This window comes from Podarcis melisellensis (assembly GCF_964234715.1).
Source record: "Podarcis melisellensis genome assembly, chromosome: W".
Taxonomy (NCBI): domain Eukaryota; kingdom Metazoa; phylum Chordata; class Lepidosauria; order Squamata; family Lacertidae; genus Podarcis; species Podarcis melisellensis.
Genome location: NC_138535.1, coordinates 10005655 through 10033150, shown reverse-complemented (window position 1 = coordinate 10033150; position 27496 = coordinate 10005655). Strand labels below are relative to the sequence as shown.

Below are 27496 nucleotides of genomic sequence, written 5' to 3'. Positions count from 1 at the left end.
TCAGGCCCAATACTTTCTTGGCAGCCCCAAGTCCTGTATCATGTTTCTCTGCCTTAAGGGTAGATTGTCTTTGCATGTATATTTTTAAAGCTTTGCTTTCGAAACTGTAGACATTATAAACACACAAATATTGGGTAAGATTTACCCACTAGTTCTCTTATTTTAATGGCTGCAGACTACTCCTGAACCATTAGGGCCCAACTGAATGCTTTGGTAAAGGTGTGGCAGAAGATTTCTTTCTGTCAGCGCCCTCGGCTGATGAACAAAACAATAAAAACAATAAAAGGCACATTTTTCCAAGAGAATATATGTCTTGGAGTTGCACATAATCCCCACCAGGTGTCAGCAACTGGTAGATATTACTCAGAAATTTCAAATTAATGCCCAATAGTTCAAAGGGAAAGGGGAATGGTTGCTGCTCACGATTCCTAAAGTTACTCCAAACCTAATATCTCCCCCCCCCCCCGGGTGGCCGCAAATATAAACTTGAAAGTCTTTTGATACATTCATGTAAAGGTTCAAATTGCACACCCGTTTCTTTGATTTCATTTACACCTTACATACTTCAGATAAAAATAGTTCTGGGAAAAATGCAGTTCCAGTCAAAACACAAAATTCTTCCTCTTCCAATTATTCACCATGGTACAGCAGCATACAGAATCCTAGCCAGATTTTCAAAACTTGTATAGTTCAGCATACAGAAACCAAACCAGAGATAGCTCGAGTTTCTCACAGTGCAAAGCTACTTTCCCTCCTAGCCTAAAAAAAAAGGATTTTCTTTCTTCCTTGAAGTTTTAAATAAAACCAGGAGAACGGCACTATTTTGCCTCTTTCCATGCAAAGGTACAAAATTTCGTGGTGACTTCAAGGCAACTGCACCTTTCAGCATTGCAACAGCTGTGGATTAATTCTTTAAAAACTGTTTTTACTCATGAAAACCTCAACCAAGAAGCTGAGCAAGACTGTGACTAAGTGTGTTGCTGGTCACACACAGCCTCTATGCAATTCAGCTTTTACTGAATTTAGTAAATTCTCTTTCAATAATAGCATCATTAATACTAATCAGCATAAACACTCAACCGTCTTTACAACACACTAACCAACTTTTTTCCTGTTCTAACATACTCACTTCTCTCCTGATCTCCATGAACATCGGATTTAAACCCCCAATCGTGGGTTCTTAAACCCCCAATCATCTCCCTTTGTGGCGTCCTTCCAATTATAATCCAGAAAACACACACACACTGCAAGGGGGTCGATTTACTGCTTGTACCCCCCATGATTTGGGACACTCCGACCACCTAGTATTATTTTTCACTCAGTCACCTTTCTCCGCGTCCTGTTAGTGGCCTAGACAGACTCGTGTCGCCAGGAACCGCACTTCAAGGACCACACTTCGCTTTGCCAGTGGCTCTGAGCCCCAATGTCTCATGCACTCAAACATTCACTGGAGTGTCCCCATACACATAAAAAAGCCTTATTAGACTTTACCGATTGGTAGGGTGAGCATTGCTCCCAGAACAGGGAGGAAGGAGTCAAATGACACTGAGGTTTGGTTCAGAGAAAGAGTTTATTCTGCTCTTCGGATAGCAGAAGGCACTGCATGAATCGGTTCACAGCAAGCACAAAAGCAAGAAAAATTGCATACAGTATATATATCCTCCAGGCACCCTCTCCCCCTTTCCCCAGGAATCCAGACACGTAAGCTTATACACGTAAGTTGACATCACAGATGTTCCTGCTTCGGTACTCTTAACCATTGCTGACACAGATGGCTTACTCTATATTTGTTACAATTCCTCATAGCAATCCCACCTGATCACTGCATCTCACCGTTTTTTATTTATTTAAATTTTATTTATTTAATATATTTTTTTTAAGAAGAGTTGAAGATGTTGCAACAAATTTTAATGGGTACCAGTGACCAATTCAGATAGTTCAAGAATTGACAGACGCAGCAATTGGAGAAAAAGAAAGTGAGGCTTATTGCTGAGCAATAATTGACCCAGTGGAATCTTTTCCAAAAGACTGGGCCCCGAGCTCTGTTGCCCAGGGGTTTTTATACCTGAGTACATACTGTTGGAATTCTCTGCCCGTCTTGAGGTATGTGCCTATCTGTTCAGGCACCGGCTGAATTCCTTAGACCTCCCTCCGGCGACTCCCGGCAGGAATAAACATACTCGAGGTCCGTTCCGGCGATTTTCCTCAGGCTGTGAGGAAAACACACCAACTGCTCCTCTCTCCCCTTTGGTGTCCCCAGGGAGGGGAAAGAAGCAGACAGAAATCTATTTACATCTTTTATTCCTGTCTTTTACTTCAGTACAGAGAAAACATGTCTGCACTCATCAGCAGTTAGAATAAACTCCACCCATGTACATCCTGTACAGGTCATATGACAAACCCACTGAGCTAACATCCGGTGCTCAGTACAGAATGGACTGCCCCTTTGTTCCCATGGCAACAGTCACAAACTTCCTGTTTGGCTTTCCAGCCACAAGCAGCAGACTTGGCTGCTATAGCCTTTGCTTGCTGTCGCATTGCTGCTTTAGAATAACATACTCCCCCTAAAGTATCAATGTGTGCAGCGAGCAAAGCGTCATCCAGAGAAGAAAACAAACAGTTGTTATACTTATAACACTCCCCTGTTGTTTCAGTTCCACCCTTGGAACTACCCGCCAGTGGTTTTACCAATGTACCTCTCTGGTTGTGTGACTTCCAAGGAATGAGTGCATCTGCATTACCTTGGTTAGCAACTCTCTGTTGTGCCTTTGTCTCTGACTCAGACACAGCTTCAATTTGACCTTGGTCGTTTACAACAGCAACAGCTAAGTTAGCAAACTCTTGTGAATACCTCTTGGGTGGTACACCCTTCATTGCTCTCTCAGACCTACGTAAGAGGTGCTGCTCTTCTCTACTTTCTGGTTCAGCCTTTGGACTCTTTGGAGAACCAGTACCAATTGTAAACAGTGGTTCATCCTCCTCTTCTGAGGGTCTAGTCATTACGTGAGATTTCCTCTCAATGACTGTGACAACTGAGCTGTCTGAGCTATCGCTGTCATCATCAGTAGTACTGAACTCAATAAGATCAAACTCATCATCATCATCATCAGAATCATCATCACCTGTGGGAAATGTGTGAACAATCACTCTCTCCTGTTCAGGAGCACTCTCTAGAAATTTTGTGAGAATCACCTGACCAGATTCAGACAAAATTACTCTGTAGAGACCCTTTTCATAACCCACAAAAATGCCTCTGGCATTCTTTACCCCACCTGGAGCTTCTGTTCTCACATGAGACCCAAAAACCTTGAAATGGGCAACAGAAGGTTTTCTATGGAACAGTTTCTCAAAAGGAGAACTTCCCAACTCTTTTGAAAACTTTCTCAACCACGTGTAACAGAATGACATTAGCGACTCAGCCCAGTACTCATGTGGCAGATGTGAACTTAGCAATTGCGCATGCATTCCCTTTTGCAATTCTTTGTTCACTCTACTACAGACACATTTGTTCCAAGCTTCTTCGGAACTAGCAGCTTTGTGTCTTATCCCTTTCTTCTTCAGGAACCTCTGGAACTCCTGTAAAAGAAAAATTGGCTTCTCATCTGTGCAAAGACAATCTATGTCAGCATCGTGCATATTTTTAACCTTGTCACAAAACTCTTTAAACCTTTCTAAGGCTTCTTTCGGTCTCTCCAAAAGATAAATCCAGACAAAACCTGTAAAAGAATCAACACATATTAGGTAATACTTTGCATTGCCTCTAGAGGGTGCTAGAGGACCAATCACATCAGCATACACCCGCTGAAATGCCCTGTTGACCCTCGAGGTGACCTGCTTGGTGTTCTTCTTGGCTACACCTGTAAAAGAAATCATGTTAGAATCACAAGAATTACATTCCATGTAATCACTTTGATCAAAAGTCAACAAATACAGTCCATCTTTCTCTTTGGCAGAAAGATACAACTCTCCATCTTTGTAGATCTCGCATTTCTCATCATCATAGGACAGTTTTAGTCCCTTCTTGGCAATCTGCGAAACGCTGAGCAGATTATACTTCAACTCTGGAACCAAGTAAACATTGCTTATAGTCAAGTTCAGACTTTTAAGATACACAGTCCCAATTCCGGTCGCTTCCAGCTTTTGACCGTTGGCTAGTTGCACAGCGAAGCTTTGCTTCTCAAACGTAGAAAATAGTCCTCTGTGTCGACACATATGCTGCGTGCATCCGGTGTCTAGGATAAAGAAGTTTCCCACCTCTGGTGTGGCTTTTAGCGACATCAAAGCTTTTGCAGTCTTTGCCTTTGGCTTGGTGTGACCTTTGTCTGATGCCTCAGACTTTGCGGAGCTCGCCTTAGCTCCTCTGTTCTTACGTGGCTTCTTGCAGTACCGCTGAAGATGCCCAATCTGGTCACAATTGTAGCATCGGACAACGTTCAAAGCTACAGCATTTTCTCCAGTAGCAACAGCAGTAGGGGCGTTAGAACTCCGTTCTTTGCTCCCCTTGTCCTTCACTTCCAGGGCGGCAAGTCTGTCATGTTCATTCAACACGACGGCAAAGACCCTCTCCGAAGTGAGATCCGCTGCTGGGAGAGACCCCAGCTGACTGGCAACTGTTTTGTAAGTCCGATTCAGGCTGTTGATCACCATGAAGCAAAACACTTCCTCATCCAGACGGAAGTTGCGTTCCACCATCTGTTGACGCAGAAATTTCATTTCCGTCAGGTGCGCTTGAACATCTCCATCAGGCGCAAGCCTCAGGTTGGTCAGCTTCTCAAAATACAGCAACGCTGAAGAACCTGCATCTCTCTGATGTGTCCGTCTCAGCGTGTCCCAAACATGTTTCGCGTGGTCTAAATCTTGTATGTGGATCAACTGCGAATCTGACACGCACAGAAGTATAGCAGTTCTGGCCTTCACATCCTGTGACTCCCAAGCACGCGTTGGTGCTGCTGGAATGGGATTTTCAATCACCCCAAACAGTCTCTGATTCTGCAGCAGGGCCTTCATCTTGATAGACCAAGATGCATAATTGTCACTGGTCAGAAGGGGCGGAGAAGGCAAAGCTCCCTTCTTTGCATCCATCTTGAGTCCTTGCATTGACTCTCAAACACAAGCCTCTAAAATCCAATAGCTGGCTTGTTTACACTCTGTGCACCTGGCAGCTCTCAACGCTAGCTGCGTTGGAATTTTCCAAGAGCTCTTCAGACTGTGTAGTCAAAACATTCCATTTTAACTTTCACTTCTCCTCTCTGAGGCATGGCCTTCGTTGCTAAGCAACAGCATTCCTTCCCTTGAACAGGATTAACCACAGGAATGTTTGGAATGCGGTTTCTCTTTTGACTGGAGCTGTTTTACCCAAACGCTGCTCCCCGTGAAGCAGAGAATAACTCAATCTGCTTTCACTCTTCTAAGCCCGAAAATCTCATACCTGGGCTCCGTTGCTTGGCTTTCAGATTCTTCTGGTCAGCTTCTGGCTGCAGAGAATCAGCCTTCTCACCTCAGGCGTCCATGGAGGCCACTTCTTGATGCAGAGGTCGATGAAAACAGCAACCGGCGTCTGCTACCACTGTTGGAATTCTCTGCCCGTCTTGAGGTATGTGCCTATCTGTTCAGGCACCGGCTGAATTCCTTAGACCTCCCTCCGGCGACTCCCGGCAGGAATAAACATACTCGAGGTCCGTTCCGGCGATTTTCCTCAGGCTGTGAGGAAAACACACCAACTGCTCCTCTCTCCCCTTTGGTGTCCCCAGGGAGGGGAAAGAAGCAGACAGAAATCTATTTACATCTTTTATTCCTGTCTTTTACTTCAGTACAGAGAAAACATGTCTGCACTCATCAGCAGTTAGAATAAACTCCACCCATGTACATCCTGTACAGGTCATATGACAAACCCACTGAGCTAACATCCGGTGCTCAGTACAGAATGGACTGCCCCTTTGTTCCCATGGCAACAGTCACAAACTTCCTGTTTGGCTTTCCAGCCACAAGCAGCAGACTTGGCTGCTATAGCCTTTGCTTGCTGTCGCATTGCTGCTTTAGAATAACACATACATCACAGATCATGACATAATCAAATGGAATGGAATGGAAGCAAAATAAGCTAATGAGCGCATACAAGCCTTGCTCCTGACCAAACAAAGAGTTCTCTCCCAACTTCTGCTTTTTAGTTTGAACATGCAGTCTTGGGGCAGCCTTGACCTTTCTCCTAGACTTATTGCAAGAATAGAAACTTAAGGCAAGAAGGAACTTTAACTGTTACTCCAGGCGGCCATCTGTTTATAAGGGACATTTTGCGGTTAGCACCTTCCTGTTTCACTGCATAGACTTTGTCTGGACAAGGGGGGAAAGTGCCAGCACACCAGATTTATCGCTTCCCTTCTTGTAGAGAGAGAACAAGGAGGTACTGGGACAAAGTTCATTTAAACTTTGCAGATTTAAGCAATTTGCTGTTAAGCTAAGCAGAAGCTTTCATGATTCAAACATGGATTATAAAATCATTATAAAAAATATCTGGTTATACGTGGATATATATGAATATATTGATAACTGATAACTGATTATATGGATAACTGATTATATGAAAAGCATAAGGGTAAAATTCCTCCAGGTCCTGCTTCAAAGATAGTTTTTTGTAAGAAGAGTTTAAGATAGTAGAGGTTAAGGTAGCAGGGGTACTGTGTTCTCTTCATGTTTATGTATGTGTTCTTGTATCACAGAAAGATGTCTAGTAGACATTCCTAAAGGAGAGCGCAACAACCTTTGCCTATTCTTTTCTAAAACTGAGCAACTAGGCAGGACCCATGTCAGTCTGCGAGGGCAGCATTGAGCATCAGATAAATTTGCAGGAATGTAGTTTGATTACACATGAAAAACCAGCTATCTGGTAAGAGCACATGAGCATAATTAAAAGTAATCTGTTGAACACGTGAACAAGTCCAAGTTGGCCTTCCTGTGTCAGTGAAAGAGAGCGAGTTGCTTTCTTACTGCAGTTCACAATCTGAACACGAGGTGTCTGGCGTGGCTGCAACTGTAGGTGTGTATAACGAAATTGCATTGAGGGGTAACTTTTGTGTCACTGTTCCCCAATCATGGAGATTGGTATAACCAATGATACCTTCAAGAATCCATTTAGAAAACCACTTTCCCATGTGTGTGGCATGTGTCATATGAAAGGCTGTGTACAAACAGGAATCATCCTGTATACCTGAAGGAGCATCTCCACCCCCATTGTTCAGCCCGGACACTGAGATCCAGCGCCGAGGGCCTTCTGGCGGTTCCCTCATTGCGAGAAGTGAGGCTACAGGGAACCAGACAGAGGGCCTTCTCGGTAGTGGCACCCGCCCTGTGGAACGCCCTCCCATCAGATGTCAAAGAGATAAAGAATCACCTGACATTCAGAAGACATCTTAAGGCAGCCCTGTTCAGGGAAGTTTTTAATATGTAATGCTGTACTGTTTTTAACACTGATTGGGAGCCGCCCAGAGTGGCTGGGGAAACTCAGCCAGATGGGCGGGGTATAAATAAATTATTATTATTATTATTATTATTATTATTATTATTATTATTATTATACAATTTTCTAAGGCAGTGTGCATATCACATGTTTCACTCAGACAAAAATGAGAGACAGTAGGAAATTTAGCTAAATGCATCCACATATTATAGCTATGACTAGAAGAAGTGTCAGGAGGAAGATAGATACATTGAGTAAAAGGTAAAGGTACCCCTGCCCGTACAGGCCAGTCGTGTCCGACTCTAGGGTTGTGCGCCCATCTCACTTAAGAGGCCGGGGGCCAGCGCTGTCCGGAGACACTTCCGGGTCACGTGGTCTGTGTGACGAAGCTGCTCTGGTGAGCCAGCACCAGCACAGCACACGGAAACGTCATTTACCTTCCCGCTATAAAGCGGTACCTATTTATCTACTATACATGTTAAAAGCAGCATAGAGTTCATATGTAGCTGAGTAATTAGAGCTACTAAAAAAGTCTCTGGTGCTTCTGGAACATCATAATGCTGAAATCGTGTCCTCGCATCAGAGTCCAAGGTCTTCAGCATTCCCCATGTCCCCTTCGGGCATCCCTCAGCCTTTCGAGGATGAGGATGGGTGCAATGGACTTTCGCACAGGGCTGCTGAGCCTGTAGATGCAGAATCAGGGTCATGGTCCTTGCAAAGTCGGAATGGGATTCTGCAGGCCTTGGTGCAAGCGCATGTCTTGGCCTATAGGGATGGATACAGTGACCTGGAATCCACAAAGGACCTGAGGAAGTAAGAACAGTAGGGCATCCTGCCCCTAGGTAATTAAAGGAACAGGTCCCTCTCACTGCAGGTTGGGGAGCTGCTGGTACATCACTAGAGGGCATTCCAGAGGTACTTCCAGAGATACCTCTTTCCTACAATGGCATTTCATAGAAGAACATTTATTAGGAAAGGAAAAAATTGATTTAAGGTAAAGTTAACAGGAGCTAAAGTGCAGGAAGGACATCCATCAACAATATCCTTAGCTTGTGTCAGAGGAATGAAAAATTATGTTATCAGCTGCTCAGTTCCCTGGTGAAAAAATGCATGGCTGTCAATTGCATTAGAAAATAACGGACAGAAAGATTTCAAAGCAGAATCAGCATGTTGATTTCCTGCTGAAATTATATTCTTGAATTCTGTATGGGAGCAAAATGTAAGCATCAGAAAGGCATAGTTCTATTTATCAAGAGATTTTTCAGTGTCAAGAACGAAGAGTAGATTAAAATCTAGCATAGGAGAAAGATAGGAATTAGCCAAATGTGATAAAAAGATATCCCACTTCACACAAAAAGCACAAAATGCAGTGGAAGTGTGGGCTGGTCTCTGTCAGTTTCCTGATTAGCTACAAAAAAATATGCCAGTTATTTTCAGAATCCTTATATGTTAAAACACTCGAGGTGTTGAATAGGAACCTGTTTTTGCACAGAAACCAATTTTCAGGGTACCTGTTGAATTAAAACTAGGTGTGAATCTTTAGGAGGGTTAAAATAAACTACCCCAAGTTAATCAGTAAATGCAATCTAATAGGAAAAAGAAAAACTCATTAAGGACTTGTGTTTCTGTTTTAGAAAAAAGAAAATACCGTATTTTTCGCACCATTGGACGCACTTTTTTACTCTTAAAAAGTAAGGGGAAATGTCTGTGCGTCCTATGGAGCGAATGTGTGGTCCCTGGAACCAAATTGACGGAGTGTGGCACACTCTTGGACTGGTCTTTGGTAGTGGTGGTGGAGCCGTGCTCCCTGCCGACAGCCTCGGCTTCCCCCTGCAGCCCCGGGAAGCTTTGTTTTTTTTTTTATAAATATTTTATTAGGTTTTTAATAAACAAATTTCCACTTTCAAATACATACTTCCATAGATCCAATGGACTCCCCCCATCTCCCGAGCACTGCATTCCCTGTGTAACCAAAACCTCAGCAATTTGTTAACTTATTTTATACATAACAATATATCTTCCATTTTATCGTGTTATCTGATGTAAACATTTCAGTACAATTGCATTAGTTTTTAATTTCCACACAATAAAAATATTTCATTATCTCACTTCTGTCTTATAGTGTCTTATTTATCAATTCAGAAATTTGCCGATACTGTAGCTATACCTTCCTAGAAAGGAGCATTTTTTTAACATTCATACAACTTATAATGCTTTTTCAAATAGTCCTTAAAATTTTCCCAAACTTCCTCCGTTTCTTCTTCTCCCGAGTCTCGAATTCTGCCAGTCATTTCAGCCAACTCCATATAGTCCATCAGCTGCGTCTGCCATTCTTCCAATGTGGGTAGATTTTGTGTCTTCCAGTGCTTTGCCAACAAAATCCTCGCTGCTGTAGTAGCGTACATAAAGAAAGTTCTATCTTTCTTGACCATCCTCTGGTCTACCATGCCCAGAAGGAAGGCCTCCGGTTTCTTAGGTAAGGTGAATCTCAGCACCTTTTTTAGTTCATTATGTATCATTTCCCAGAAGGCCTTCACTTTCGGGCAGGTCCACCAGAGGTGTAAAAATGTCCCTTCCTCTTCCTTACATTTCCAACATTTATTATCGGACAGGTGATATATCTTTGCAAGCTTGACTGGGGTCATGTACCACCGGTATATCATTTTCATAATGTTTTCCTTCAAGGCAGTACATGCCGTGAATTTCATTCCGGTGTTCCATAACCTTTCCCAGTCTTCAAACATAATGTTATGCCCCAAGTCCTGTGCCCACTTTATCATGGAGGATTTGACAATCTCATCCTGTGTGTTCCATTTAAGCAGCAAGTTATACATTCTCGAAATTAGCTTAGATTTTGGCTCAAGCAACTCTGTTTCTAGTTTCGATTTTTCCTCCTGAAAACCCACTTTTTTGTCTGCTTTAAAAACTTCCTGGATTTGAGCATAATGCAACCAATCTCGCACCTTGTTTTTTAACTTTTCCATACTCTGTAACCTCCATTTATCTCCAATTTTTTCAATTATTTCCCAATATTTAGGCCAGTGGGCCTCCATATTGAGTCTTTTACGTGCTTTGGCCTCCATCGGTGAGAGCCACCTCGGAGTTTTACTCTCCAATAAGTCTTTATATTTTGACCAGACCATGAAAATTGCCCTTCTGACAATATGGTTTTTAAACAATTTATGAACTTTAACCTTGTCATACCACAAATATGCATGCCACCCAAAAGCATTATCAAATCCCTCCAGGTCAAGGACATCGGTGTTCTCCAATAAAATCCAATCCTTCAACCAGCAGAGGGCTGCAGCTTCATAATATAACCTCAAGTCCGGCAGGGCAAACCCCCCTCTTTCTTTCGCATCTGTTAGTATTTTAAACTTTATTCGGGGCTTTTTGCCCTGCCAGACAAATTTGGATAAATCCCTCTGCCATTTTCCAAAACATTCCACCTTATCCACGATCTGGAGGGCCTGAAACAAAAATAGCATTTTCGGCAATACATTCATCTTTATAGCAGCTATTCTACCCAGCAAGGAAAGTTTTAATCTTGACCATATTTCCAGATCTCTTTTGATCTCTGACCAACATTTCTCATAGTTGTCCTTAAATAAATTCAAATTTTTGGAGGTCAAATGGACCCCTAGGTACTTTACTTTTTTGACCACATTTAGTTCTGTTTCTTTTCTGAACTCCTCTATTTCAGTAGTTGTCAAGTTTTTTGCTAAAACTTTAGTTTTTTGTTTATTCAGCTTGAATCCCGCCACCCGACCAAAGTCAGAAATTAATTCTAACGCTCTTTTAGTACTAGAGGCTGGCTCCTGTAATGTTAATACCAAGTCATCTGCAAAAGCTTTCAGTTTATATTGTTTCTCTCCGACCACAATTCCCTGTGTCAACCGGTCATTTCTGATCATGTTCAATAGCACCTCCAGGACTAAAATAAACAACAGAGGAGATAGAGGGCACCCCTGTCGTGTCCCTTTTTCAATTTTGAACTCCTCTGTCACCACGTTGTTTACTATCAATTTAGCTTTTTGTTCTGAATAAATTGCTTCTATTCCGTTTTCAAACCCCCGCCCGACTCCCATCCTTTCCAAATTTTTCTTCATAAACAGCCAAGAAATGTTATCAAAGGCCTTCTCCGCATCAATAAAAATCAACACCGCTCTTGTGTTTAAATTAATCTGTAAAAACTCCAAAATGTCAATGATGTTTCTTGTGTTGTCAAATAAATGCCTACCAGGGAGAAAGCCTGCTTGGTCCTTATGAATCACTTCATTTAAGACTTTCTTAAACCTACTTGCCAAAATGTCTGCAAAAATTTTGTAATCCACATTTAGGAGTGAGATAGGACGGTAGTTTTTAAGTTGAGTTTTTTCAGATTCTAGTTTTGGGATCAACGTGATGAAAGCTTCTTTCCACGTTTCCGGTGCCTTCCTCCCCTCCATAATCTGGTTGCAAACTTCCAGCAATGGTTGTATCAATGAATCCTTCAGTACCTTATAATATTTGGAAGTAAGCCCATCAGGTCCCGGAGATTTGCCCAGTTGAAGGTTCTGAATGGCGCATTCAATTTCTTGAGTTGTAATATTACAGTTCAGGATTGCTCTCATTTCCTGGGGTATTTTTTGTAATCCATTAGTTATAACAAATTGGTCCACCTCTGAGCTTTTTTGTGGCCTTTGAGAATAAAGTTCTTTGAAATATCTCTGGAAGGACTTTCTAATTTCGTCGGGTTTCTGAACCATTCTCCCTTCAATCTCTAGATTTGTAACTGTGTTAAGTTTTTGTCTCTTTTTCAACTGCCAAGCCAACAATTTTCCACATTTGTTAGCAGATTCAAAGGATCTTTGTTTCATTTGTTTAATTTTCCATTCCACCTCTTGATTTATCAGTTTCGAATATTGTGCCTGGAAAAACTTCACTTCTCTCAATACTTCCTTTGATTTAGGCCTGGATCTCAGTTTTCTCTCTCCTTATCTTATTTTCTCCAAGATCTTCTCCTTCTTTTCATTCCAGAGTCTTTTTTTAATCGTGTTCTGTTGTATTAGAAACCCTCTTATAACTGCTTTGCTTGCGTCCCAGATTATTCTTTTTTCCACATTTGTCTTTAAGTTTATTTCGAAATAGTCCTTTAAAACTTTTTGGGCCTTCTTAACAATCTCCTGATCTCTTAACAAGGCGTCATTCATTCTCCATCTGAACGATCCGGTTGTATTTAGTCTCAATTCCATTCTCAAGGCGTTGTGGTCGGAGCAGGTTTTTGGGCAGATTTCCACTTTTCTGGTCTTAGGTGCCAGCCCTCTAGTTATCCATATTTGGTCGATTCGCGTCCATGTCATATGGGCCTCAGAAAAAAAAGTTCCTTCTTTCCCTAGAGGGTTCTTGATCCTCCATATGTCAATCAAATCCAAATTGTCAGTCATTTCAAAAAAGGTTTTTGGTAGTCTGCCATCTTTCGTTATATTAGCACTTTGTGACTTATCCATATTCACTGAGGCGACACCGTTCATATCTCCCAACATGATAATGTTGTTATAGTCCAAATAGTCCAGCATAATCTCGTGCAGCTTCTTAAAAAATTCCGATTTTCCATCATTTGGGGCGTAGATTCCTAGAATTAAAAACTTTTCTCCTTGTGTCTGGATTTCAATTGCCAAAATTCTGCCCTGTTCATCTTTAAATACAAATTTTGGGGACAAGTTCTCCTTTGCATAAATCACCACTCCTCTTTTCTTAACTTTATCCGATGAAATAAATTCTTGGCCTAACCTTTTATTGATTAACACTTTTCTGTGGAGTCTTGTCACATGCGTTTCTTGCAGGCAAATAATGTCCAATTGTTCTTTTTTCAAAATATGAAATACTTTTCTGCGTTTTTCTGGAGAATTCCCGCCATTTATATTCCAACTAAGAAGCTGTAGAGACATCCCGGCCTACTTCTTGGGTATCACAGTTGGGTATCTAATTTGTCGTCCTTTTCCGGAAGCTGTGGTGCCGGGCCGCCTCCAGATGGTATGGATCCTGGTGGTAATCCCGGTGGTGGAGGCCAGGAATCTGCAGCTCTCTTTTGGAGGTCCTCCTCGTTGTCGTGTAGGAACTTCTGGTGGTCTTCTGGTGTTTTAATTCTTACCTTCTTTCCTCTATAGGTGAATGACAAACCTTGAGGAAATTCCCACCTATAAGGGATTGCGTTGTATCTTAACAATTTGGCCAAGTCTGTGTATGTGGCTCTAAGGTCCAACAAATATTTAGGAATGTCTCTATAAATTTCTGCCCTTTTGCCTTCAACTTCCAGGGATTTTTTAAAATGTTGGCCTAATATCTTGTCTCTTTCCTCTCTTGTTCTCAAACAAACCAAACAGTCTCTGGACTTATCTTTCTTAACCGATCTTCCCAGTCTGAAGGCCGTCACAATCCTGAAATCTTTATCTTCTTCAACCCCCCAAAATTTAGAAAACAACTCCGTCAAGAATTTCTCTAGGTTGCCCTGTTCCAACTCTGGGACAGCCCTCAGCCTAAGATTACATTCCTTACTTTTCAGTTCCACCATTGACAGGTAGGCTTGCTGTTCTCCTACCTGTCTTTTCAAAGGTCTTACTTCCCCTTTGATCTCTTCCACCTTCTTGCACGCTTGCTCAGCTTTTTGATTGGCTTCCGCAGCTAGTTTGTAGTTCTCCGCCGTAGCTCCTTGCAGTTTCTCAATAGCCTGAGTGTGCTGCGAAACCTGATCTGTTAACTTGCTGATAGTAGATGTGGCTCTATCAATTTTAGATGACTGATCGTCCACCTTCTTATTCAGAAGTGCCAGTTGTTCCAAAATTTGTTTCAAGACTGGATCAGTTCCTCCAGCTGCCATTTCTTCTGTAGCAGGCGTTTCAACTTCTTCCTCCTGCGCCGTCAGCACAGTTGGCACCGAGGATCTACGATGATGAATCAAGGTTGTTTGGACAAGCTGCCCAGCTCTCTTATCTTTTTTCTTTTCTTTAGCTTCCTCAGCTAAAGCTTCCTTAGCTTTAGCTGCTCTTGTTTTCGCTGGGCCACTCATTCCCCAGCTGCTGTTCAAGGTCAAATAGTCTTTCAATCCATGAGAAAGGCAAGCCCAGAGTATAAACAATTAAACCACAAAAAATCCCAATAGGATACAGTTCCCAGACCTCAATACCTCCGCAAATCCACTAGGGGGAGTTTTCATAGGAAAGAAAGTTTCTTTTCCACCATCAAAGCTCCTATTTCAACTGAAGTCCCCAAGTTCAGAAAGGAGGCTTTCAGAAAGTTCTGTTTCAGATTAGTGCCACAAGGTAACGGAGAGGTTTCAATGACAGTATTAAAGCGATAGTGTATCCATCAATGCAACAGTTTATGTTAAAAAAAAAGTTTCAGCAGCCTGACAGTACTCCTTTACAACACTGGCAGTCCAATAACTCGGTTATCCCCTTCAATTCCACATCTCTTCACAGTAGGAGGAGGATTCTCTAACACAATGAACCAAAAAATTTACTTCTTCACTCTTTTCAATTTCTAGAAACACACAGTCTATTAATGCCCCTTCTTACTTCTTTCAAAGTCTCTTTTTAGCGCTTCAGCCCGCATCGGGTTCTTTTGCTTTGCTCTGATTAGCAGGACCGGAAGGCGGACTTCCTGTTACTCGCCTCCCGTTTTCAGCCGAAATAGACAAATTTAAATTAATCCTTAATCAGTTCTTTGGTACCCCTTACTCACGGGTAGATTGCAGCCAATTTCGATGTTTTTCAAGAAGAAAGGTCGGCGCTCATCAGCAACAGCAGCGCGGCTTCACTTCCGCGAAAAGAGCGATGAACTCACAGCGCCGCTCCCCCGTTCACGATCCGGAGCCTCTTACGAGGTCCCTTCCTCGCTTCTGGGGGGGCTTCTGGCACCCGCCGAGTCCCACGGCCACAGGCTCGCTCTGCCTGCGGTTTATCTGAATGGGTCTCCGCTTCGCCGTAGCGGACGACCCTTTTTCGCGGAGCCCCTCTTCACTGAGTAAAGAGGACCGCCATTGCCGTTTTGCGCCGCCTCCGGAAGTCCAGCCCCGGGAAGCTTTGGAGCAAGGGGAGGGCTGTGTGCCCATGCCGCGCACTCCTGGGCTGCTGAATGGGGCTGGGGGGGAGAGCCGCGCTCATCTGCCGGCAGCCTCGGCTTCCCTCTGCAGCCCCGGGAAGCTTTGGAGCAAGGGGAGGGCTGTGCGCCCATGCCCCGCACTCCAGGGCTGCTGAATGGGGGCAGGCGGGGGTGGGGAGGGCCGCGCTCCCCTGCCGGCATCCTTGGCTTCCCTCTGCAGCCCCGGGAAGCTTTGGAGGAACGGGAGGGCTGTGCGCCCACCCCCCACACTCCTGGGCTGCTGAATGGCGGCAGGGGGGGAGAACCACGCTCATCTGCCGGCAGCCTCGGCTTCCCCCTGCAGCCCCGGGAAGCTTTGGAGCAACAGGAGGGCTGTGCGCCCATCCCCCGCGCTTCTGGGCTGTTGAATGGGGGAGGTGGGGAGAGCTGCGCTCCCCTGCCGGCAGCCTCGGCTTCCCTCTGCAGCCCCGGGAAGCTTTGGAGCAACGGGAAGGCTGTGCGCCCATGCCCCATGCTCCAGGGCTGCTGAATGGGGTTGGGGGGGGTGCTGCTCTGCCAGCAGCCTGCCCTTCCCCTCAAGGTTTGGAGCAGTGGGCAGGCTGTGCACCCATGCCCCATGCTCCAGGGCTGTTGAATGGGGGTGGGGGGTGCTGCTCTGCCAGCCGTCTGCCCTTCCCCTCAAGGTTTGGAGCAGTGGGCAGGCTGTGTGAGGAGAACCTGAGCTTACAGGGTTAAACAGCTCAGAGTGTACGCCCTGCCTACAAGTTGGGAGGGGGGAGATTATGCATCATTTCCGAGAGTCTCCAGCCTTTGTTTTTTTCCTCTACTTTCGCTTTTGAGGAGAGAGAACATGTTTTCACGATGCTGTTCGCTGTGATAGATAATGGATAGTCTGCTGTAAATAAAAACTGCTTTTAGCTGCTAAGATCCTAAGTGGACTTTATTTAAGCACACTGAAGAAAGCAATTGAGTTTCCAGCTTTCTCTGACCGCTGCTCATCTCTGCGTTTGCTCAGAGCCTTTGGAATTTGGCCTTTGAAGTCCGGAGGCCTGGCTGGTAGCTGCGCAGCCGAAGCGGGCTGGACTCCAAGGCTTATCTGAGCAATAAATATACTTCAGGTTATGGACGATAGTTGCTGCAATTAGAGGAAGCTGCTTTGAAGCCTGTTTTGAAGTGCTGTGTGCTTTAAAAAGGCTGTGAAAGTTGAGAAGCTGTTGTTTTTGCTGCCAGAAGAAAAAAAAGTCCTGCTTTGAGACTTTGCCTGGGAGAAAGCAGGGAAACTGGCTGAAATGCTGTGTGCTGCAAAGAGCCACTGGAGGCCTCTCCTTGAAGTTGGCTGGTATGCGTGAGTACTTCAAAGCCCCAATGGGAGCACTGGGGGTGGAGATGGCTGAGCTCCAGGACTTTTATGGTGTCCCGTTTGAAAAGCTCACAACCCAGTCCTGGGATATCTGGGTTAGGAGAGTAAGGGGGTGGTTTTGGGCCACAGGGCTCTGGAGTATAGCCCAGAAGGAGCCGGCCCCACCCATGCCAGTTGCTACTGAAGATGGCGCAGCAGACCTGGAGGCTGCTTTGCTGGAAGATAGAGAGCAGAGAATGCAAAGAGAGCTCTGCATGTTGAGAGCAAGCGTGGACCCTTTGCTGTTGCTCCACCTGGAGGGCGTTGAGTCGGCTCAGGCCACCTGGCAGGTGCTGAGGAGTCTGTGTGAAAGCTCAGCAGGAGCCCAGGGCCGGGAGAAAGCTGAGAGCAGGGAGGAAGCCGAGAGCCCAGTGGGGGCTGCTGGCCATGTTCCTGAAGTTACAGCTGGGAGTAGCTGCTTTGTCTCCGAGGGGCCGTGTGATGTTGAGGCCTACAACCAGAGTGCTGGGGAGCGTGCAGGCCCAGGCTGTGCACCCAAAGGTGGGGGTGCTGGGAACAAAGGAATGGCTGAAGAGGGAGCTGTGAGAGCTGTTGCTACGCGTCGCCGCTGTTATCGCTGTGGCTCCCCCTCCCATCTGGTGAGAGAATGTCCAGTGGAGGCACAGGAACAGCCGAAGGCCGTCTCCCGTAGCAACCAGATAAAGGGCTCTTCTTCAAAGCGTGGGAAAGGCAAGCCGAAGGCAGCTGGCAGAGACACTGAACATAAACATTTGGCAGCCTCTATGGCTGCAGTCAAGACTTGTCAACAGGACGCTGTGCTGACTTTTGTGGTTGACTCAGGTGCTTCCCATCATCTCGTGCCATCTAGAGGATTCCTGGAGAACTGCACCTCTGTAACTTCTGGGAAGACTGTCTGTTTAGCAGATGGGACTCGACACCCACTCACGCAGACTGGCTCACTGTTTTGCTCTTTCTTACAGGATTCAATCCAGGCTTTTGTTGTTCCAGGACTGTCCTGCGCATTGCTGTCTGTCAGCGCCCTTCTTGCTGAGAACTACAGAGTGTGTTTTGAGAACAATAAGTGTTCTATTTCTAGGAATGGACAGCAACTAGTCAGTGTTGAATGTAAAGACAGGTTTGTGATAGATGCTTCTTTTGCAGGTACAGGTGACACGGAGGTGGCTCAAGCACAGTGTGCCAATGTTCCAGTTCATGATGCGTGTGCTCACTTATGGCACCGACGCATGGCTCACGTGTCCTGGGGGTCAGTGAAGAAGATCCCAGAGTGTACGCAAGGGTGCAAAATGAAATCATGTGCTAAGTTTCTAGATTGCAGAGCGTGCAAGTCTGCAAAGGTGAAAACGTGCACATACCCTAGGTCTAAGAGGGTGACCACTAGGGCTTTTCAGTTAATTCATGCAGATTTGTCTGGTCCGATGTCTGTGACCAGTATGGGCGGAGCCAAATATGCGCTGGTTCTGATTGATGACCAAACACGCAACTCCTGGATCTTCATGATCCAACACAAAAATGAAGCTGCGCCGCTAATCAAAGACTGGATTGCGGCTGTGGAACTGCAGTTTTCCACACAGGCGCAAAACTTTCAGAGCGATCGCGATGGGGAGTTCACCGGGTCTGCACTGCAAAGTTTCTTCTGCAAAAAGGGGATTCAACACAGATTGTCCTCTCCACACAGTCCCCAACAGAACGGGATTGCGGAAGGACGGAACAGGACTCTAGGGGAGATGTCCGCAGCTCTTTTGTTTGATGCCGGGCTCCCACAGCGCTTTTGGGGGGAGGCTTGGCGAACGGCCAACTTTATTCTGAACAGGTCGTTCAATTCAGTGGTAGGTGACACACCGTACTTCTTGCTGCACGGAAAGAAGCTGAAAGTGCACTACTTCCGCGTTTTTGGCTGTGAGGCTTGGGTCCTCATACCAAAGGCCAAATGCAAGAAAGGTGAACCCAAGTCCCAAAAGATGATTTTCTGTGGGTATGAGCCAGGGACCAAGGGGTGGCGGTTTGCTTATCCGTCAGGGAATCAGTCCAGGATTCTGCTCAGCAACAGTGCTGAATTCTGTGAGCAGAGTGGCTGGGCAAGGATACATGGGAACCCTGACATCCTGTCAGAGAGTCTGCTTGACTCTGACGATGAAGGAGAGGAAGAGGTTGAACCTGCTACTGAGGCTCAGAGTTCAGACCCAGTGCAGGCAGAGGGGAGAACTTCTCCCAAGGCTGTGAAGATTGAGCAACGCAGTGTTCCATCTTCCCCCACAGGTTCGGCTGAGAAGTCCAGAAGGCGCAGTAAGTCAGACAGGGAGCTCTCTGATGCCAAGGACGTTCTGGCTGGCCCCAGTGGGTCAGAGGGGGTTCCTGAAGTAGTGCTGCGCCGTTCAGCTTGGACGACCAAGGGGAAACCTCCTGAAAGGTTTGCCGTCACTAGCGTGTGGGTCGGAATGGCACAGTGTGAACCCGAGAGTTTTGAGGATGTTCAGAAACTGCCTCAGGAAGAAGCCAGGAAATGGCCTGAGGCAATGCAGAAGGAAATGAACTCAATGGAGTCTCTAGGTGTGTTCTCCCTCACGAAGTTGCCGGTGGGAAACCAGGCCGTGGGTAGCCGCTGGGTTTACCATCTTAAGCCCACAGCGACAGGAGGACCGCAGTATAAGGCCAGATTAGTGGCGAGAGGATTCACGCAGCGCAGGGGGTTGCATTATACAGAAGTTTATGCTCCCACCTGTAGGAGTGAATCTCTACGTTTGCTCTTGGACGTTGCTGCACAAAGAGGGTTGCTGGTGCATCATTTTGATGTGGACGTTGCTTACTTGAACTCGGACCTCCAGGAGGATTTGTACATGCTTCCTCCTCCAGGGTTTGAGGGCAATGAGCAAGGTACTGTGTGGAAACTTCACAAGTCAATTTACGGTCTGAAGCAATTGGCCAGGAATTGGAACTTGTGCCTGAATGAAGCTTTGGAGAAGCTGGGTTTCAGGAAGAGTCTTGCTGACAGTTGCCTGTTCCTTAGAGGATCAGGAGACTCACAGGAACTGGTGTTATTTTACGTTGATGACATCATCCACATTGGAAAGGCAGACAAACAGGTGCAGAAGTTTGCCAAAGAGCTTGGGAAACGGTTTCAGCTCAAGAACCTGGGTGCAGTAAGGATCTACCTGGGCGTGCAGATAGCGAGAACTGAGGATGGTAGCTTCTTGCTCAGTCAGAAAGGCAAGATTGAGCAGTTGCTTGAGAAGTTCAGAATGTCCAATTGTGCAGGAGTTCGGACACCCATGGAGACGAACTTCGTGAAAGAGAGCCAGCAAGCAGAAAGTGCCGAGTTTGAGAATGCTGAGCTCTTTCAGTCAGCTCTGTTGTATCTGTCCCAATGGAGCAGACCAGACATTGCCTTTGCTACCAACCTGCTAAGTAGGGAAGCGTCAAAGCCCAGTGTGAGTGCTTGGCACGGTATCAAGCGGGTACTGCGCTACCTGCAGCATACCAAAGACTTCTGTCTTAAGCTGCCAGCTGAAGGTGAGGCGAAGCTCACATGCTATGCGGACAGTGACTGGGCGAATTTGCAGGACCGCAAGTCTGTGTCTGGGTTGGTGGTAAAGTTTGGGAAGTCACTAATTGGGTGGAAGTCCCTGAAGCAAAGTCTCATTGCGCTGTCTTCTACTGAGGCTGAATTCAGTGCACTGTCAGCTTTGTGCCGGGAGCTAGAGTTCTATAGATGCTTGGTGCAAGAGATCTATGGGGATTGTAGCTTGCCCATCACGGTTTGGGAAGACAATCAACCTTGTTTGAAATTGGCTGAATCTGCACAATTTAAGGTCAGAACCAAGCATCTGGACATACGTTTCCAAAATGTGTGTCAGAGTGTTCAGTCAGGTTTGATTCGGCTGAAGTATTGTGCCAGTCACATTAACTTGGCCAATGGATTTACCAAACCTTTAAGCTTCCAGCATCATGGGGAGTTTTGTGGTGGTTTGGAGTTGGGGGTAAGTTCTGTACATACTTTCCCCACAGTAGCGCAGGGCGAGAGGGGGTGTGAGGAGAACCTGAGCTTACAGGGTTAAACAGCTCAGAGTGTACGCCCTGCCTACAAGTTGGGAGGGGGGAGATTATGTGTCATTTCCGAGAGTCTCCAGCCTTTGTTTTTTTCCTCTACTTTCGCTTTTGAGGAGAGAGGACGTGTTTTCACGATGCTGTTCGCTGTGATAGATAATGGATAGTCTGCTGTAAATAAAAAACTGCTTTTAGCTGCTAAGATCCTGAGTGGACTTTATTTAAGTACACTGAAGAACGCACTTGAGTTTCCAGCTTTCTCTGACCGCTGCTCATCTCTGCGTTTGCTCAGAGCCTTTGGAATTTGGCCTTTGAAGTCCGGAGGCCTGGCTGGTAGCTGCACAGCCGAAGCGGGCTGGACGCCAAGGCTTATCTGAGCAATAAATATTCTTCAGGCTGTGCGCCCATGCCCCACACTCCTGGGCTGCTGAATGGGGGTGAGGGGTGCTGCTCTGCCAACAGCTTGCCCTTCCCCTCAAGGTTTGGAGCAGTGGGCAGGCTGTGCGCCCATGCCCCACACTCCTGGGCTGCTGAATGGGGATTAGGGGGTGCTGCTCTGCCAACAGCCTGCCCTTCCCCTCAAGGTTTGGAGCAGTGGGCCCATGCCCCACACTCCTGGGCTGCTGAATGGGGATTAGGGGGTGCTGCTCTGCCAACAGCCTGCCCTTCCCCTCAAGGTTTGGAGCAGTGGGCCCATGCCCCACACTCCTGGGCTGCTGAATGGGGATTAGGGGGTGCTGCTCTGCCAACAGCCTGCCCTTCTGCTCAAGGTTTGGAGCAGTGGGCAGGCTGTGCGCCATGCCCCACACTCCTGGGTTGCTGAATGGGGGTGAGGGGTGCTGCTCTGCCAGCAGCCTGCCCTTCCCCTCAAGGTTTGGGGCAGTGGGCAGGCTGTTCACTGAGAGAGGGGAGGAAGAGGACGGAGAGGAGGGGGACCAAGAAGCTGGGTGAAGGTGAGATGAGGTACCATAGTTTGCCGTGAGTGGAGAGTCATGGTAGAGGGCAAAGGAGAGGGAGCAGTGAAGGGGAGAAATTGTAGACGTCCCCTGAGGAGTTTGGGTGAAAGGGATGGAGAGGAGGAGGCTGGAAAAGGGGACTGTGCTGCTTGGGGGGGGGGGGAAAGTGGGGGAAAGGAAAGCCTCCCAAGCCTGCCTCTGAGAAGCTCTGTTTGGCTGTTTCTTGACTGTAATTCAAGTAAAGGGAATGTTTGCGAGCAGCTGGCAGGCTGTTCGCCGAGAGAGGGGAGGAAGAGGATTGAGAGGAAAGAATGTGGCATTAGCAATGCTTTGGATGGATACGAAGATGGTATTTTACATGAAGATAGCGAAGAAAGTGATGTCAGTGACTGTGAGCAACTGAGCTTCATAAATTCTGACTTTAGCAGTGATGGGTTCTTGGGGTTCACAGAAGACTAGAAGAGTACTCAAACCTTAAAGTCTCTCTTCATTTGTTACTGAGAGTGATGATGGTTCTTAATGCCATTGTTGACTGCTGTTCACTTTACATGGCTGTAATGTGATTCTGATATACCGGTTGTTTATTAAATACAGTAGTTTATACAACATTTGATTCAGAATATTTTTTCCTTGTTTTCCTCCTCTAAAAACTAGATGCGCCCTATGGTCGGGTACATCCAATGGAGCGAAAAATACGGTAACAAACAACAATATCAAATCCAGTGTCAGGCAAATCAGAGTGTAGCCACACTAAAACCACTGTTCTGTCAGCAGTGTCTGGAGAAAAAAGTAGTCCTGTAGGTGAAGACATTGTATTAAGAAGAATCACGTATATGAAGTGACCCCCAAACTGCAACTCCTGTAAAGTAAATTCATTAGGAATTTTAAGTTCAGGGAGGAAAAGAGAAAAAATAGTCTGCAAAAAGCGATGAAGAACGAGTCTCACTGTCTGAGGTGGAATCAGACCTGTATGCTATGTCTTAATTTTATAAACCACCATAGGGAACTGGAACTGAAAAGTAGCAAGTTCTGCTGTCATTAGATTCAAACCAGCACTGCCCTTAGTGGCATGGCGCAGATTTGTCACAGGAGACTGTGTGTTAAAAGCATCTGTGTTAGAATCAATAGCTGGCTCTGCTAATTTAGCTTCAGTAAAATCCTGACAATCAGCTGGCACAAGAGTCTTTGTTCTCCCATTTAAACTCAGGCTGGAAGGCCACCTGTCGTGGCATTGCCTGTCTTTAGCAGGATGCACTGAAGGAGACAAAGCTGCTGCTAGAAGGGCAGATTTGTGAGTCTCAGTGTCAATATTATGGCAAGGCTTAATCATTTGAGCAATCTTTGTTTCTGGGTTCTGATAACTTGCTTTAAGAACAGTCTTGCAATCAGTATTTGCATTTTCATAAGCCAATTGTTTCATTAAAACTTCAGAGGCTTCAAGGTTTGGAATTAAAGTACTGGCTCCTCTTAGCCCATCAAAAATACCATGCAAGCCATTTTCTGTCACACTTCGCTTCAGTTGTTAAAAAACTGCTCTCTGTCCCTGTGCATTCTGAACAACAAGATAGACTGCTAATAATTGTAAGGTGTCAGCTGTTTTTTCTTCACTGTTTCCTTCTGCCATATTTTGAATAACCAATTTTTGCACTGTGGTCTGAGGCCCTTGCGGGCATTGGTCTACCACAGAAGGTGGCATGGAATTTACATTCAACCCAGGCAAATCTTTGGCAAAGGAAGGTGCCAATGAAATTACCTTTGGCATGACCTCAGAGAGAGGCTGGCAATCTAGAGGTTGAGATGGAGGGAACAATATTACAGCATTTTTAAAGGCAGCTAGGGGTTGCAACAATGTGGGAGCATTCATAGAGACAACTGGTGGTTGGAGCAAAGGGTTAGAGAGCTTTCCAACTGCGTCTCTACACAAATGTCAGGTGTGCAAGACTTGTACAGATGCCTCAGGATGTCTATGGAGTGCATCTCCCAGCTCATTCCATTTCTTAATGTCATACGTACCCCCCTCTGGAAACCAGGGGCACAGTCTAGCAATCTCTAACAACAATTTCTCTACTAGGGGTGCTAAATGCTTATCATGCCCTGACTGAGCTAGCAAAAATAACAAATTATTCCTATGCTTTTCCTGCCTATGTGAAAGCTTGCTTCCCATGATCTCACCTGGAAGGTAATAGACGCGCGTCTTTGGGGCTCGTTCTGAGCGAATGAGATCCTAAGTCCGGTAATTGTTTTGCAGGAGATGATCCACCGCGACCGAGGGACAGCAGGTTGCTAGCTCCGAGGGGAGTCCAATCCTGGGGGTTTCCTTTTGCTGAGGTTTCCTTTTTGCTTTGCCTCAAATGCTGAGGTTTCCTTTTAGCTTTGCCTCACACGCTGAGGTCCCCCCCCCCCAAGCCTCACACAGTTCCCTTTTAGGTTTGCCTCACACATTTCTTTTTAGCTTAGCCTCACACAGTTTCCTTTTTAAGTTTGCCTCACACCGGGCACCACTTGAGGCGTTCCCAAAGTAAAGGAAGGATTGAACTCTGATTAATAAGAATACACACAGAGGCTTGAATCAGCAAGACTCTGGGAAGGGTGCGTATAATAATCTCTCTCCGTGTCTCCCCAGCCCCTGGCCCAGGTCATTTTATTCACAAAAGAACTTTTTACAGAGTGTTCGAAAGAACCAATCAGATTTCTTCTGAGCATTTCAACAAACCCCACGTGGGAACAAAGTTAAACTACCAAAACTAATTAAGCACACATATTTCTGGGGTAAACAAAGAAAAGAACTACAAAGGAGTACATTTGGCAACCCCTGAGGTCATAAACAAGCAATATACATGATAAGGAGGATGGCCAGGAGGACAGCAATCATTATCACCTTTATGTGAGATCTGTTTCCTGGCCCTAAGATTAACATTTTGGGATTAACATATCAGAAAGGCTACTTCAAAGAAGCTGCCCACTTTCTTTGATGACCCAGGAGCCTGCCTGGCGAAGAAACTGGCAGTGTACGTGACTTGTCAAGAAAGAGAAATGGAACAGGGATGCAGAGGTGTGGATTGATCAAGAATCATATCAAAATAGTTTAAACCCAGTCAACGCAATGCTTTCATTGCTGACACAGATGGCTTACTCTATATTTGTTATAATTCCTCATAGCAATACCACCTGATCACTACACTTTTAAACTTCTCCAGAGTGTGTACTGTCCAAAAAGAGACACAATTCTGTGTCTAGCTAGAATCAGGCAAGACGTTTGTGAACAGTTACAGTAGGGAATTAATTCAGGGCAACCTGACAGCTGTAGGTGATGGTTTAGAGTAACTGGATTGAGTGTTGCAACCAGCATTTATCATTTAAATACTTTGAGGTGATTGTTTTTGGTGCAGCCTTGGGGGGGATTGTTGCCATCACAGAACGGTTGTCATGGAGAGGAGAAATGCTTTTCCTTCTTCCTTCTTCCCTCCATTCCGCAGTGCTGAGTTCGAGTGAGGACCGAAATCAGGGACAGGGAGGCCGGCTGCCTTGTTTTGTTTGCAGAATTATTAGTGTCAATTGTAGAAACGTAATTTATTTTGATCAGCTGCTGTAGAAGCATCTTTCCCTATGAAACCAGGAGCCATTAATACTACTACTACTACTACTACTACTACTAATAATAATAATAATAATAATAATAATTTATTTCTACCCCGCTCATCTGGCTGGGTGCTCACCCAAGATTTGACGATACATGGTCCCATCCATCATCCCTTTAATGCGGTGAAGGTGTCCTGTCCCCTTAGCAGAAAAGCACCCCCAAAGCGTAATATGCCCCCCTCCATGTTTGACGGTGGGGATGGTGTTATTGGGATCGTAGGCAGCATTCCTCCTCCTCCAAACGTGGTGAGTTGAGTTGATGCCAAAGAGCTCGATTTTGGTCTCACCTGACCACAATACTTTCACCCCTTTCTCTAGGTCATTCAGATGTGCATTGGCAAACTGCAGATGAGCCTGTACATGTGCTGTCTTGAGCAAGGGGACCTTGCGGACTCTGCAATATCTCAGTCCTTCACGGCGTAGTGCATTACCAACCATTTTCATGGTGACCAGCTGCCCTGAGATCATTGACAAGTCCCCCCCCCCCCGTGTAGTTTTGGGCTGCTTCATCACCGTTCTCCTGATCATTGCAACTCCACGAGATGAGATCTTGCATGGAGCCCCAGACGGAGGGAGGTTGACAGTTATTTTGTGTTTCTCCCATTTGCGAATTATTGCACCAACTGTTGTCACCTTCTCACCAAGCTGCTTGGCAATAGACTTGTAGCCCAGTCCAGCCTTGTGCAGGTCTACAGTCTTGTCCCTGACATCCTTGGACAGCTCTTTGGTCTTGGTCATGGTGGCTACTTTGGAATCTGCTGGATTGATTGCTTCTGTCGACAGGTGTCTTTTGTACAGGTACTGTAAAGAGCTGGGATTACAGGTAACACCTCTCCCTTACAGCAGGTGCTTCTAATCTCAGCTCGTTACATACAGTGACGATACCAGATAGCCTGACATGTGGCTGGTTGATAGGGGATCAAATACTTATTTCATTCATTATAATACACATCAATCTCTGTCTTTTGTCATCTGGGTTTCTGGGGGTTGTCCTGTTTTTATTCTGTCTCTCACAGCTACAATAAACCTACCATTAAAATTCTGGACTGGTCATTTCTTCGCCAGAGGGCAAATGCACAAATTTAACAGGGGATCAAATACTTTCCCCCCTCACTGTATGTTTTGCATTCTCAGCCTTTATCCCTGAACAGTTTCATATAGTGGTTTTGGCAGACCCTTCAGTTAACCTAGATTCAGGTAGGTAGCCGTGTTGGTGTGACGCAGTCGAAATAATTTTTTTTTTTAAATGTCCAGTAGCATCTTAGAGACCAACTCAGTTTGCTTTGGGTAGAAGCTTTCCAAGTGGGTATGAACCTCAATGCTTAAAATCACTGTTAGAGGACAAGGATCCAGAGATCACATTCAGGGTGGCCAAATTTTTCTCCAAAGGGTAGTAGGACTCAATGGGTATGGTCAACCTGTGGACGACTTGTAGAGTATGGTGGTTATAGGGTTAACCTTCTTGTGTTCTGTATCCAGGGGGGAGGAGCGTCTACACGAAGCTGTGTTGTGCTGTCGTCACAGTTGGTTTCAGTTTTAGACTGAGCGTGCGTCGAGCACGGAGAGGATGTCTGAGAGTTTGGATGGTGATTTATTGCTTGTAAATAAACGCTTATAGATAGAAGAAGATGTCTCTGGACTGCATCACTCCCTCTGCTCTCACACGAAGGCAGACTGCTGCGTCTCTGCAATTTTTCCTACCTAGGTTGTTTTCCTCAAGAGTGTGCGCAGAAGAAACGGCTGGACGGTGGAATCATAAATCTTCACGACTGTTAACGACTGCAATTAGTCTGACAGGAAAAAGCAAGGGAGAGTATGCAGATGACTCAAAATAGCATCTGTAATGAGTCAAGAATCCAATATCTCTATTCAGACCAACTCTCTCCATCGTTTTCAGTTGAGTGATAAGTTGCAATTCAGCCACTTCTCTTTCAAGTCTATTTT

General features: G+C 45.6%; 1 long non-coding RNA gene across 1 annotated transcript; it reads right to left on the bottom strand.

Annotated features, from left to right (window-relative positions):
• Nucleotides 1-7935: 7935 nt before the first annotated feature.
• Nucleotides 7936-25092, bottom strand: LOC309361181. The gene is made up of 3 exons (XR_014164373.1): nt 24379-25092; nt 24086-24298; nt 7936-8285 (listed from the first exon to the last, which is right to left on the bottom strand). It is a non-coding gene; the product is annotated as an uncharacterized lncRNA (long non-coding RNA).
• Between the last annotated feature and the right edge of the window lie 2404 nt (nt 25093-27496).